Source organism: Orcinus orca, chromosome 16, assembly GCF_937001465.1.
Source record: "Orcinus orca chromosome 16, mOrcOrc1.1, whole genome shotgun sequence".
Taxonomy (NCBI): Eukaryota; Metazoa; Chordata; class Mammalia; order Artiodactyla; family Delphinidae; genus Orcinus; species Orcinus orca.
In genome coordinates, this window is record NC_064574.1 from 6,745,979 (window position 1) to 6,759,850 (window position 13,872).

The window sequence follows — 13,872 nt, forward strand, 5'->3', positions numbered from 1 at the left end:
TGGGGCAGTCTTCACAAGCTACCAGGGGTGAAGGATCATTTTTTTCTATTGTCAACACATTGCAGACCAATATGCGGTCCTGCCGTGCGTGGCTACCAGCCGCACCATCTGTCTATCCTCTGTTCAATGAAACGAGATGCTGGTCGGAGGCTTCGATGTGGTACAGGGTCCGACAGCTGTACAGGTTTCTCAGCATTCTCCCCTAAATCCCTCAAAGACAAGTAGCCCACTTTTCTCCGATGGGCGCCAAAACCTCAAACCACACTTTGAGTGGGCATGGTCTAGGGCATTTGCTTGCCCTTGGGAGAAACGCACTGGAGCTAGAAGGTACAGATCGGGGTGTAAGTTGAGCCAAGCTGGAGGCTGTCACTAGCTAAGCTAACCATCTGTAACTTACCTCTTAGAGTAGAAGGTGTTGTATTGGATAAAACACATTTCCCCCCAAAGAGGTCAACACCAAACTGAGCTTAAGCGAAAGACAGAACTCCTAAAGGAGTGGTGGTATCTGGGAGATCCAATAGTTGGGTGTTGCCAGGCCTGGGGAGGGGGCTTGACCAGGATGTAGGATCCCAACCCTTTCTCTCTCCAGCTCAGGTCTGTTTTTCTCCCCATCACCGTGTGAAGCCCTATGACCCTGTTTCTCTGCTGCTCTTAGAGGTGACCACCCAGCTCCTACTGTGGCTACTTATGGCCTTTTGAGGTTGTACCTTTGAAGAAAAGAGAACCCCCCTGCCCCTACCACACACCAGCAAACTGAGGCCTGGATCCTTGCCGTCATGCTGACTGTCAGCCAGGGGTGGGGTGCTCTCAACTCCTAGAGGCCGCTCCCAGGTCTGTACCAGGTGGTCCCTCCATCAGCAACAAAACGTGATCTTTCAATGAGTCCTTCTCACATGTTGGATCTCTCTCACTTCTTCTTCTGCTACCTGCCAGAGAAAGCTTTCTGCTTTCCAGGGGCTCATGTGATTAGAATGAGCTCGTCCAGGTAATCTCCCTTCTGATGAGCTCAAAGTCAACTGATCAGCAGCCTTAATTACATCTCAAAATCCCTTCTGCTGTATAAGGTGCCATGATCACAGGAGTGATAACTCAGCATAGCCACAGTTCTGGGGTTTAGGGCAGGAAATCTTGGGGACACCATTTTGGAATTCTGCCAACCACAGAAGGACCGTGCCATCAGAGATGTGTCTTTTTTTATTAGGGAGGGAAGGCTTTCCAAGGATACCCCTGCCAGATTCCCCTGGGGTCCCACTGGACAGGACTGGGTCACATGCCCATCCTGGCTGCAGAGGAAGCTGGCAAACAGGTCTCTGGTACTTTCAGCCTCTATCACGGACTTAAAGGGTTTGGTCAGAAAGGAAGAAGATGGAGGGAGGAGGTGGCTGTTGGGAGGCAGCAATCTTGTCAGCCACACATGCTCAGACCAAGGGTTTTCTAGTCCTCTTTGTCCAACTCATTTCCTTCATTTTGTAATGAAGTATTGACTGATTTACTCCTTCATTGTCTGTCTTTCCCCAAAGACTGGTCTTTATCTGTGGAGTCTTCCAAGGAAGCAGCACCTGTCACTCATGAACAAGGTCCTTAATACCCACCGCCCCCAAATGTAGGAGGAAAGTGCTCTGAAATTTTGCTGGTAACTTGTATCAGTTAGCCTTTGCTGTGTAACAAATCATTCCACACTTAGTGGTATCAAACAGCGAATGTGTTTTTTAAACTTTTCATGATTCTATTGGTTGGCTGGGCTGTCTCTGGTCTGGGTTGGCTCGGCAGGTGGCTGGCTGATCTAGAATGGCCTCACTCACGTGCCTGGGGTCATGTCTGAGATGGCTGAGCATGTCTCCGTGTCCTTGTGTTCCCGGTGGCAGAAAGGTCTCCTGCAGGAGCAAGGGATGGCAAACCCAGTGCAGAAGCACTTTTCAGTCTTCTGCTTGTATCATGTTTGCTAACCTCCCATTGGCCAAAGCAAGTCACACAGCCAAGCCAGATCCAAAGGGTGGACAAATAAACTCCATTTCTTGATAGGAGAAGCAACAAAATATTGTGACCATTTCTTCCCCCTACTGGAGTCTTTATTTAGCACAGATTTCTGTGAAGCAGAACATTGTTTCCCAGTGGCCAAGTGATACTCACACAGATGTCAACTCTAGTCTCATACATGAAAAGAGGCAAATTCCAACCATTCAGCCATCCAGCCCTGATGGAAATAGTTCTTAGACAATCAAACAGTAGGAGCCAGGAACACTTAAATGAATTTTCCTAAGAAACATTCAATCCTGGTTCCAATCATCTCTACTCCACTCAAGTTTTCCATTTTGGGGGAAAATCCATTTTATGCCCGAAGTTTTCATATCTCGACATTATGAAGTCACTGTTGTTGACAACTAAACCAAACTTCTCACGAAATGCAGCCACATTCATCTGTCAGAGAGAAGGTGTCCTTTCAGACACCTTGACCACCTTTTCATCACAATCTGCAGGCATCTGTCAAAATGTACTGTACCTTATAAATATGTATAATGCCAGTTCTCATATTTTGTGCTAGGAGAGGGTATCGATGCTACAATTAATTAGTCTAATTTGCATTCAAGACTGTACATAATTAATTTCTTCATTAAAAGCTTTCAACATTTCTTTGCAAAAGTGCAAAAGATCATTGATGAGGTTTGAAGAAGCAATTAGTTACCAAATACGTCAATGCCGGAATGGGAAGGTAGTAACAGGAGAACCCCATGCCATTCAAAGCCGAGGTGATCCTGTGACTTGGAGATGTTTGTTTTTCACCGGATCTGTTCCGGGTTGTCATTTTCAGGCGAAGACAATGCTTCTCATTTTTTCCTCCTCCCCAAGCTGTTTTTCCCCTTATGTGGTGTCTATGAGCTGCTGGTGAAGAGCTTTAATCAGAAATGTCTGACAAACAGAAGATCCTTGGCCTATCCTTGTGGTGCTCTGCGGGGCAGACCCCTGGAAAAATCAGGTACATTCCTCCTCATGCAACCGCCGCCATAATGTTGATTAAGAAAATAATAATAAACTACACTGGGTACTTGCTATTTCTAAGGCACCACTAGAAGTTTTATATGCATGATTTCATTTCACGCTCACAAAACATTTTACTATTATTACTCTCTATTTAATATGTTAGGACAGGAGTCGACATATTATGGCCCGGGGGCCAAATCTGGCCACGCTCATTCATTTACCATCAGTGGCAGAGGTTGCGAAAGAGAACATACAACCCTCAAAAATGAAAATATTTACCATCTGACATTGTATTAATTTCCTGCTGCTGCTATAACAAATTACCACAAACCTGGTGCCTTAACACCAATGTATGTTCTTACAGTTCTGGCGGTCAAAAGTCTGAAATGGGTCCCACGAGACTAAAATCAAGGTCTTGACCCAACATTGTTAATCAACTAGGCTGCAATATAAAATGATTTTTTTTTTTAATTTTCAAAAAATTTAAAAATCAAATAAATTGAAATAAAATAAAATCAAGGTGTGGACAGAGCCGTCCTTCTGGAGGCTCTGGGAAGAATTTGTTTCCTTGTCTTTTCCAGCTTCTAGAAGCTGCCCACATTCCTTAGCTCGTGGCCCCTTCCTCCATTTTCAAAGCCAGCAATGGCCAGTGGAGCTGTTCTCCTCTTGCACTCTGACACTACACCTCCTGCCTCCCTTGTTCCCTTATAAGAATCCTTGTGGTTACATTAATCCCACTTGGATAATCCAGGATAATCTCCCCATCTCAAGATCCTTAACCCAATCACATCTGCAACGTCCCCTTTTGCAGTGAAATGAAACATATTCACAGCTTCCAGGGATTAGGATACAGACATCTGAGAGCGACTGTTCCACTGAACGTTAAGTCCTTTGCAGAAAAAGCTCTTGACAAGGAAGCTGTTTAGTTAGTTGACGGTCTTATCTTCCGGGCGCATATATCTCTTGCAGCAAGCAATTCTGTTTGGCTTGGTCTCTGTATTGTTTAAAACAGACACAGGGAATTCCGTTGGCTTCATTTCTCAAATACCTAGTGTGTAGCAGGAGTTCAGTTAATATTTGTTGAGTAGATAGATGGATGGATGGATGGGTGGGCGGATAGACGAATGGCAGCATGACTTGCCTAAAGTCCTATGACTAGTTAATGAAGAAACCAGAATTTGAATTCAGGGCTGTTTGACTCCAGACAGGTCACTCGTTCCAATGTTCTTACACCCTAAGCTGCCCACATTCCTTAGCTCACGGCCCCTTCCTCCATCTTCAAAGCCAGATGGCCTCTTAGGGTGGAGGAAAGGCAGTATCTCTCTCCCTCTACCTACTTACAGCTACTTATCTGAGCTATTTCCTTATTTAAACTGCAGTGGACTGGAATTTTGCTTCATAACTCATGGACAGTCGTGAGTGGAAAAAATTCTCTATCCATGCTAATTCTTGTTGTTCTTTGCTAACTTCTACATTGGTTAGGGCAGAGATGCCACTAGCCTGAGAGATACCATGAAACTAGAAATCAGCAAGATCTGATCTTGCCTCCGTTTCCCTTCTGCACATCTTCTTTCCTCCCCCTCCAATTCTTTCCTCTACAGTGTGTTGCAGCAGAGGCTCCAAAGGGAAGAGCGTGGCTCTGTCTCTTTAGTCACGCAACAAACATTTGCCCAGTCAACAAACCACCCAGGAGAAATGGACATTCAAGTACCTTCTTTGTCTCTTGATGGTGCCCACAACACACTTTCCCCTCCCAGGGCCCACTTATGGGAGGGAGGAGAAACGGTGACAGTCCCGAGCTCTCCTAGAACAGGCTTACCTGCTGCTTGTCGATTAGGAGAAGATAAATAAGCCACTTTACCCCTCTTGAACCTTTCTTTCCTCCTCACTTAAACAGCGATAACTGTATCTCATAGAGTGGACATGAAGACACCCTCCCTCCACTCCATTTTAAGTAAATTTTTTTTTAATATTTATTTTATTTATTTATTTGGTTGCCCTGGGTCTTGGCTGCAGCGGGTGGGCTCCTTAGTTGCGGCATGATGTGGGATCTAGTTCCCTGACCGAACTAGGGATCGAACTCGGGGCCCCTGCTTTGGGAACGCGGAGTCTTCACAGTTGTGCCGTCAGGGAAGTCCCCATTTTAAGTAAACTTTTGATTGAAGCGTAGCATCCGGTAAGTCTGCACAATATTTTGAATGAATGACTCGGACTGACTGATGCATAAGCCACTGGGCACAGGTGCTATTCATTCATTCATTCATTCATTCAGCAAATATCAATTAACCACCTGCCAGTACCGAGCACATTTCTAGGAGCCGAGCAAACACCAGAAAACAAAACATTGTCATGAAACCTCGTCCTCCTGGGGCTTACAATTAAACAAAATTTTAAAATAAAGCAGGGGGTGTCTGATAGCAGTAAACTGCCTAGAGAAAAATAAAGCAGGGGAGGGGACTAGAGGTGAGCATTAAGGGCGGTGGTCAGGGTGACAGTCAGGGGAGACCTTCAGAGGTGAGTCTGTGGCTCCCTGGGACATGCAGACAGAGGGGACAGCAGCCCACGCTGAGAGCAGGCCTGATGGGTTCCAGAAACGCAAGGAGGCCAGCGCGGCGGGCTGGAACGTGCAGGGGGCTGGTGTGAGCAGAGGGAAGGGGGCCAGGTTCCAGGGTCCCGGGGGCCTTGGTTCTATCCTGTGTGTAAGGGGAGTTGCTGGAGCCGCAGTGAGATCCTACCTGGCTTAACAGGGCTCCTCCAGCTGCCAAATTAACAGCCAGCAGGGAGCCTGGCGGAGGCTACTCTGGAATTTCAGTGCTCTCTATGTACTGTTTCTGCTGTAACAGAAAACGTTGTGAAATGAATTCTGCATATTTACTGCTTGCAGTACATAACACATGTCTCCACACATTATACGTTGATATATACCTATTACCCTACAGGACTGGGTGCACAAGCCAGCACTCTTAGGAGATCTCAGGGATTTTCAAGGCTACGTTTTGCCCTAGAAGATGTTCGCCTTTCTCGCTGACTTTAGCATCCTACCCTAGCGTTATGCCACACTAACTGTACACACCTGCCCAGGTTTATATGCCCTTGCCCCAAAGACAAGGGCTCTTCCCTGGCTCTAGCTCATCCAACTACAAAAAATCCCCGACAAATATTTGAATTGAAGTAGTCCTACCTCCTTGCACATTAGGGAGGCATTTTGCAGAGTTCAGTCATTAAGAGATCATCTGGGTTCAAGCAGACCTTGCCTGTCTCATCATAGCCGTGTTCCAGCCCTAGAACAGTGCCTGCCACACAGAGACTCTCAACAAAGATCTGTTGAATGAATGGATTCCTTCAAAGCAAAAGATAACGTGACATTCAGAACAAATGAAAATAGAAAACTGAAGCGTTTAGGATTTTATGCATCAGGGTTTTGGGGGGATAACAGTGACTTTTGCTAAGATCTCTTGAAATCCGGTGCAGCTGAATTAAACAACATGAAAGAGCAGGTAAAAGGGCAGGTGTGTGTCTCCAAGTTGAGGTCACACCTTTCACAAAACCGTAATGGTTTGACTGACAGTCTTAGGAGAATCCTTCATTCCCTTTGTAGCGAAGGAGGAGATTAAAGGGTCCCGTTCAAAGCACGGATGCTGGCTATTACTGGGCCTGGCATTTCAAATGCTTTCAGCCACTCTTCACAAGAGCTTATGCTTACAGGGGTCAGGAGGATCTGGGGTGTTGCTAGCCACTCAGGCAAGAAGTCCCTCCCTCTAAGAACATGCTGGAAGGCTGGTGATTGGGCAGGCAGTGAGGGGTACGGAGAAGGAAGAAGCTGGACCCAGACAGAATCGGGCACGTCCTGCCCCCAACAAGTGTCTGGCCTGTCTGTGTACAGAGAGTTAACAGACTCATTCATACGTTGACTTGCTGCATGGTACCGGGGCCTTGAGTACTGGGAAAATACAGATGATTAAGAGACGATCCCTTCCCTGGGGGTTCAGGGACAATTTAGAAATACTTGATTGTTTATTTACACAAACGGCATTCATTTCTGAAGTTTTGCAAGGTTAAATAATCTACACAAAAAGGATTACAAAAATAACAAACAGAAACATCACAATGTGTGATGGGGTAGGGCTAGGAGGGGGTGATCTTCCAATGAAGTCTAGGGCAGACATGAAATCCCCAACAGCAGTCATACCCCACCTCCAGCCACATCCTCTAGTAAAACAACGAAGAGCCACAGCCACAAACCGCACAACACTGAGAAGCAGTGAGCGCAAGTCTCGGCTCCAACAGAAGAATCCTCCAGAAATCATCCTCTGGCAACAGCTTCTTTACTGGGGAGAGAGATTATTGGGTGGGAACTCAAGGCCAGCTCCGAGGACCTCATTAGCCCAGGGATCCCTGCAGCCCCCAGCCCATACACCTTACTCTTTCTGCCCTTGGAAACAGTGAGGAAGTATCCCCAAAGAATACACTGCTCAGACTTTGTTGACGATTAAATTGCACCCCAAACCCAACAGAGTGTGAGCTCAGAATCTGGGGAGCATGCAAAGATCAGAGAAGATGGGGGATCATTCTAAATAGTGCATAATTAATCATGATGCTTCAGTTTTCCAAAACTCCTACTCAGACAATAAAGGGATTCATGTACTGGCTCAGAATCAGAAAAGTCAAGAGTAATGTTAGTTTCAGGCAAGGCTTGATCCAGCAGCTCATGCATATCGCCAAGGACTTGGTTTCTCTCCACCTCTTCTTTCTTCGTTCTGCAGTGAGTTTGTCTCCAGGCTGCACCGAGCAACTGCCAGCAGCTCCAGTCTCTCCCTCTTTGGTAGCTAAACGGTGCACTCAGTTTTAAACTCCAAATCTTTACACTGTACACATGATGCAGCACAAGAGAGCTTTCTTTTTCCAGAAGCCCCTATAAATATCACTTCATATCACATTTTTTAAATAATATTTTTTTAAACTTTAGGATAGTTTCAGATTTACAGGAGAAAATTGCAAAGATAGTACCGGGAGTTCCCATACACCCCACACCTTGCTTCTTCTATTGTTACCATCTTAGATGAGTATGTGTCACGATTAATAACCAGTGTTGATACAAGATTATTAACTAAAGTCCAAAGTATATTCAGATTCCCTTAGCTTTTCCCTAATGTCCTTTTTCTGGTTCAGGATCCCACCCAGGACGCCACATGACACTTAGTTGTGGTGTCTCCCTTGGCTGTGACAGATTCTCATTTTCCTTGCTTTTGATGACTTTGGCAGTTTGGAGGAGAACTGCTCTGATATTCCCTAGACTGTCCCTCATTTCAGATTTGTCTGATGTTTTCTCATGAATATCCTGGGGTCATGAGTTTGGGGGAGGAAGACCCCACAGGTAAAGGGCCCTTCTCATCACATCATATGGAAGGTCCACACCAGAAATGTTGTTTATCACTGTTGTTGACCTAGATCACCTGGTTGAGGTCATGTTTGCCAGGTTTCTCCGCTCTAAAGTTACTCTTTTTTTCACCCTTTCCATCCTGTGCTCTTTGGAGGGACATCACTAGGTGCAGCCCACACTTAAGAAATGCGGGAGGGGCTTCCCTGGTGGCGCAGTGGTTGAGAGTCCGCCTGCCGATGCAGGGGACGCAGGTTCGTGTCCCGGTCCGGGAAGATCCCACATGCCACGGAGTGGCTGGGCCGGTGAGCCATGGCCGCTGAGCCTGCGCGTCCGGAGCCTGTGCTCCGCAACGGGAGAGGCCACAACAGTGAGAGACCCGCGCACCGCAAAAAAAAAACAAACAAACAAACACACACACACACAAAGAAATGGGGGAATTATGCTCCATCTCACTGGGGGTGAAGTATCTACGGAAATTATTTGGGATTTTTCTGCATGGGAGATTTGTCTATTTTTATGTATTTATTTATTCATTGTTCAATCATTTACTTATATCACTGTGGACTGTACATCTTTTTATTTTATACTTTGGGTTATAATCCAACACTACTTCACTTTTCTGTTCAAATTGTTCTAGCTTTGACCATTGGGAGGCTCCGGTGTCCCTTTGACATGCCCACATTATTGTGGGGTTTTTTGTTTGTTTGTTTTTTTAACAGTTCCTTACTTTCTGACACTGTAAGGTGCTGCAGGCTCATCTTGTATATTTCCCACCTGGGCCCTGGGATCAGTGATCTCTCCAAGGAGCCCTGGTTCCTTTTAGTTGAGAATGACGTTAGAAACTAAGATCTAGACTCTAGGTGAGCTTCTTGTTACTGGGGTGCCATTGCTTCTAAGCCCTCTCAGCTGACAGAGCAAGGAAATATATGTATTCTTCACATCGTCTTGATGTGGATTTGTTGATGTGCCCATCCACTGAACCAATCCTTGTGTCCTGGGGGGGGTCGAACTTGACAACCGGTTTTAGCCAATCAGGGTCCACCCGGAGGCCGGTGATGGGATACTCTTGACTCAGAATTCAGGGCTAAGAACAGAGGCAGTGCGGTTTCCTCAAGAACACACAACATGCCCATAGGAAGAGTGGAAATTGACGTTCAAGGGCAACAACAGATAACCATCACCCTGGGGGGAAATCAATAACAAACACCAGAAAGAACTACAAAGTCTCTTGAGCCTAATGGTCTATGAGCCACTTTCCTTTGGAGAAAGTGCTGGGCAGTAAGTGACTTGAGAAAATGATAAATTCCTCGGGCGTCTATTCGCATAGTCACATGTGCGTTAATGAAATATTTTTAATCTTGTCCTTCAAACCAGCTGGGTTGTCTCCTAATAGGTTCCAATTAAATCCTTTTTTTCAAATTCCATTGTTGTTAAAGACTTTGCTGTCTTCACATGATTTTCCCCCCACCCCTTCTGGCCTCAACCCTCTCAAAATTGCCTTGCCGTCCCCCCTTTCCTATTAAAAAATGGAAAATTGCACAGTTCACCTAATTAGTCAAATTTGAATTGTATGTGGCTATCACAGCCATTCCCAATGGTTGAATTTCACACACCATTTGAAAAGATGTGGTAGAAATGTCATTGTTGATTTCCACCCACACTCCAGTGATACTGTTCAATTACAAAAGGAATTATTTGGCTTTTTGCCATTGTGATGCTCCAGCAATATGCTATTAACCTTTATTGATTTTTGCTTAAATATATTCAAGATGGGTACATTTTTGCAAATCTAATGTGCTGGTATTTAAACAGAAGTATTTCATTAAATGGATTTTCTTTTTAAATGAAACTTGCCAAATGATTACAAATGACAGAAGATGAGTTTGGAACTTGAACGAGATGTGCGGAGAGATTCTAGGAAGAGGCTTTTCTGTGCTACCAAGTGGCTTGGGAAGTTGGAGAAGATTTTGAGAGGAATACCTGCAGCACAGAAGGAAGATTCTTGCCCCGACATGCATCTAGGGCAGGGAATGTAAAAACAGGTCCCTTGCAGGTAGCTGTGTGTCTTGGAGCCGACACAGGTGAGGGGCTGGCTGGCTGGCAGAAGACAGCCATCAAAGATGATGATGATGGCTTTTCGGCCGGAACCGCCATCTTCCAGTAATTCGCCAAAATGACCAACACAAAGGGAAAGAGGAGGGGCACCCGCTACATGTTCTCTAGGCCTTTTAGAAAACATGGAGTTGTTCCTTTGGCCACATACATGCGAATCTACAAGAAAGGTGATATTGTAGATATCAAGGGAATGGGCACTGCTCAAAAAGGAATGCCCCAGAAGTGTTACCATGGCAAAACTGGGAGAGTCTACAATGTTACCCAGCATGCTGTTGGCATCATTGTAAACAAACAAGTTAAGGGCAAGATTCTTGCCAGAGAATTAATGTGTGTATTGAGCATATTAAGCACTCTAAGAGCCGGGATAGCTTCCTGAAACGGGTGAAGGAAAATGATCAGAAAAAGAAGGAAGCCAAAGAGAAAGGTACTTGGGTTCAACTGAAGCGCCAGCCTGCTCCACCCAGAGAAGCACACTTCGTGAGAACCAATGGAAAGGAGCCTGAACTGTTGGAGCCCATTCCCTATGAATTCATGGCATGATGGGTGTAAAAAAAATAAAAGACCTGGACTGTGGGGAAAAAAAAAAAAAAGATGATGATGATGAATACTGGCCCCCATCAAGTACCAATCACTCATGCCCATCATGGACTATTACTAGTCAGGGTTTTAGAAGAAATGTCTACAATTTGAGGGAAACTCACAGAAGTCCAATCTGCTGTACTTTATTAACTGGACACACCACGAGGGCAGCCTCCTGGGGAAAGGACCTCCTTTCCACTTTTCCACCTCCCTCGTGGCCTCACCTTACATTTACAAAGATTCCTCTACCTTCAGGGAAGGGTTTTTTTGTGTGGTTTTGTGTGTGTTTCTTTGTGTGTGGTGTGTGTTTCTGTGGGCAATGATGTTGTATTGTTCTTCTGTGGTTTAGGAAATGTTTACCAAGGAAACTTCAGCTCAACCAACCCGGGTGTGGAGAGGACACAGTAAAACATTCTAATGAATTTCCATGCACCTGTATATACACCTATGTGCACCTGAAATACATTCAGGTCTTGATTAGCACCATCCAGAGCGAGGGGCATTGAAACTGAAAACTCCAAAGCCACCCCTTGGGTTTGACCTTGGGATGTACTAGGTATAAATGGGGTTGGAGAAGGAGCTGCTTTCCAAATTGCTCTAGAATATGCACAACTTGAGGAAATACTAAAATGGGTGTTTACAAAGTGGGAAGTCCCAGGGATACTGTCTTGGACAATTGACAACTTTCAGTGTTTGTCCAGAAAGTCAAGTTTTGGGACTTCCCTGGTGGCGCAGTGGCTAAGACTCTGCGCTCCCAATGCAGGGGGCCCGGGTTCGATCCCGGGTCAAGGAACTAGATCCCACATGCATGCTGCAACTAAGAGTTCGCATGCCACAACTAAGGAGCCCGCGTGCTGCAACTAAGACCCAGAGTGACCAAATAAATAAATAAATATGAAAATAAATAAGTAAAATTAAAAAAAAAAAGTCAAGTTTTCCATAGGTATGGACACAAAGTGATTCCCTCCTGTAGAAGGCGAACCAAACTTACCCTTGCTTGACATTTCTTATTCAGACTAAAACCCCTTGCCTTTGTGAGGGCTGACTTAACTCAGCCAGTGAGCTTGGGGCGTGAAGGAGGATGAGTCAAATATGTATTACTCTGCCACAACTCTTAAAATAATTCAGTGATAATTACCATTGATGGTGTTACACTCTGTGCGCTGCCCCCATTTAGGTAGTCGGCTCCGCTTTCACCTGGTTAGACCAAAATCTTAAGAGCTGCCATTGACCTCTCACTTTCATATGCTCTATCCCATCTGTCAGTAGTTCCTGCTGGCCACATCTTCAGAACGGATGCAGGATCTGACCACCTCTCATCACTTGAGTCATCCGGGCCCCTTTCAAAGCCACCATCACTTCACGTCTGGACCCCGCAGCCTCCCAGCTGGCTCCCTGCTTCTGCCCTAACCCCACATGCCTCACTCAATGCAGCGACCAACAGAGCCTGTCACTCCCCTGCTCAGAAGCTCCAGTGGCTCCCACGCCACATGGAATGAAAGGCAAGGCCGGCAGTGGCCTGCCTCACTGGCTTCTGCCCTTTTCCAGCCTCATCACTTGCTCTCACCTTGATACCCAAGCTCCAGCCGCAACGGCCTTGGACTTGCACCTGACAACTGTGATCTCGCTCGGGGCTTCTGATAAGCTGTTCCCTCTGCCACCAGACTCGCCTCCTCCCAAATGTCCACCGGGCTCTGTCCTTCCGTCTTATCACCTCCCCCAAGAAGCTTTCCCCGTCCTCTCTACCTAAAATAGCACCCACAGCGCCCTCTCATTCTGCCCAGTTGTGTTTCCCTGCTTTGTCTGTCCTAATAATAATAGTTCACCCTTACGTACCACAAGGCAAGGGATACACACCTACTAACTCATCTAACATTCACCATGATGCCATGAAGCAGGCTCTCTTATCACACCAACTTCACAGGTGAGAAAACCAAGGCTTGTCAAGGTCAGATATCCTGAGGAGGGTCCTCCATCCCCCCGGCATTTGACTGCAGTGTCTGCATCATGAACCACTAAACACACCACACTTCCCACTGCCAAACATTCTCTTCTAGATCCATCTGTGGACTATCTGTCCTCCAGCCAGGAAGTGGCTTTGTCGGTCTCGTTCTTGGATGTAGCTCTGCAGATGCAGTGCTCGGTGAACAGCAGGCGCTCACTAAGTATTTGTTGAATGAATACTGGACACCATGGTAAGGGTGTGACACACACGCATTCACGTCATCCTCAGAACAGTGCTTTGGGAGAGGTGCAGGTTTAGCTCTGTTTTATAGTCATGGAGATGGAGGCCCAGGTGGGTTTCAGGATTTGCTGTGCTATGGTTGGCCGGGGCTGGGGTGGAAATGCTCCTTGGACTCCAGACCCTGCTTTGTCCACAGGCCTGGGGCCGGGGGTGCCGAGTTGGATGGGGCAGCTTCAGGGCCTCCCCTCAGCGGCCTCAAACTGAGAGAAGTGGCTGAAGGAGAGGCACGTGGGCCCAGAAGGGGAACTTTCAAAGCTGAGCTAGACCAGGGGTCCCGGAAAGTTTCCCTGGGGTCAGCGTATAGAGAGTGCAGATGGGCAGAGAAAAGGTCCAGTGTCAGGAGTGGGGGATGCAGCCCAGGAGGGGGCAGTGTGGCAGGCGAGTGGTGACAGGATGAAGCACCGGGAGGTTGTTGTCCTGCAGGCTAGGCTAAGGTGCTGGCCTTCCTTCTAGGAGCACTGAGAAGCCAGGAAGGGATTTTCAACCGTGTTTAAGTTGGGAGAGGATCATATCTTGAAAGTTACTGGCCCTTGCCTTGCACCTCTAACTGAGTGTTACCATGGAGAAAGGCAGG

At 46.4% G+C, this 13,872-nt stretch overlaps 1 protein-coding gene and 1 pseudogene across 2 annotated transcripts in view; one reads left to right on the forward strand and one right to left on the reverse strand.

The window, feature by feature from the left end:
* TFAP2C (transcription factor AP-2 gamma) overlaps positions 1 to 13,872 on the reverse strand; it is a 221,380-nt gene that overhangs the window by 2,184 nt on the left and 205,324 nt on the right. The window lies entirely within an intron of this gene.
* LOC101282937 (60S ribosomal protein L21-like) lies at positions 10,492 to 11,034 on the forward strand (annotated as a pseudogene). Its single transcript, XR_183618.4, has one exon. The product of XR_183618.4 is annotated as a 60S ribosomal protein L21-like (transcript).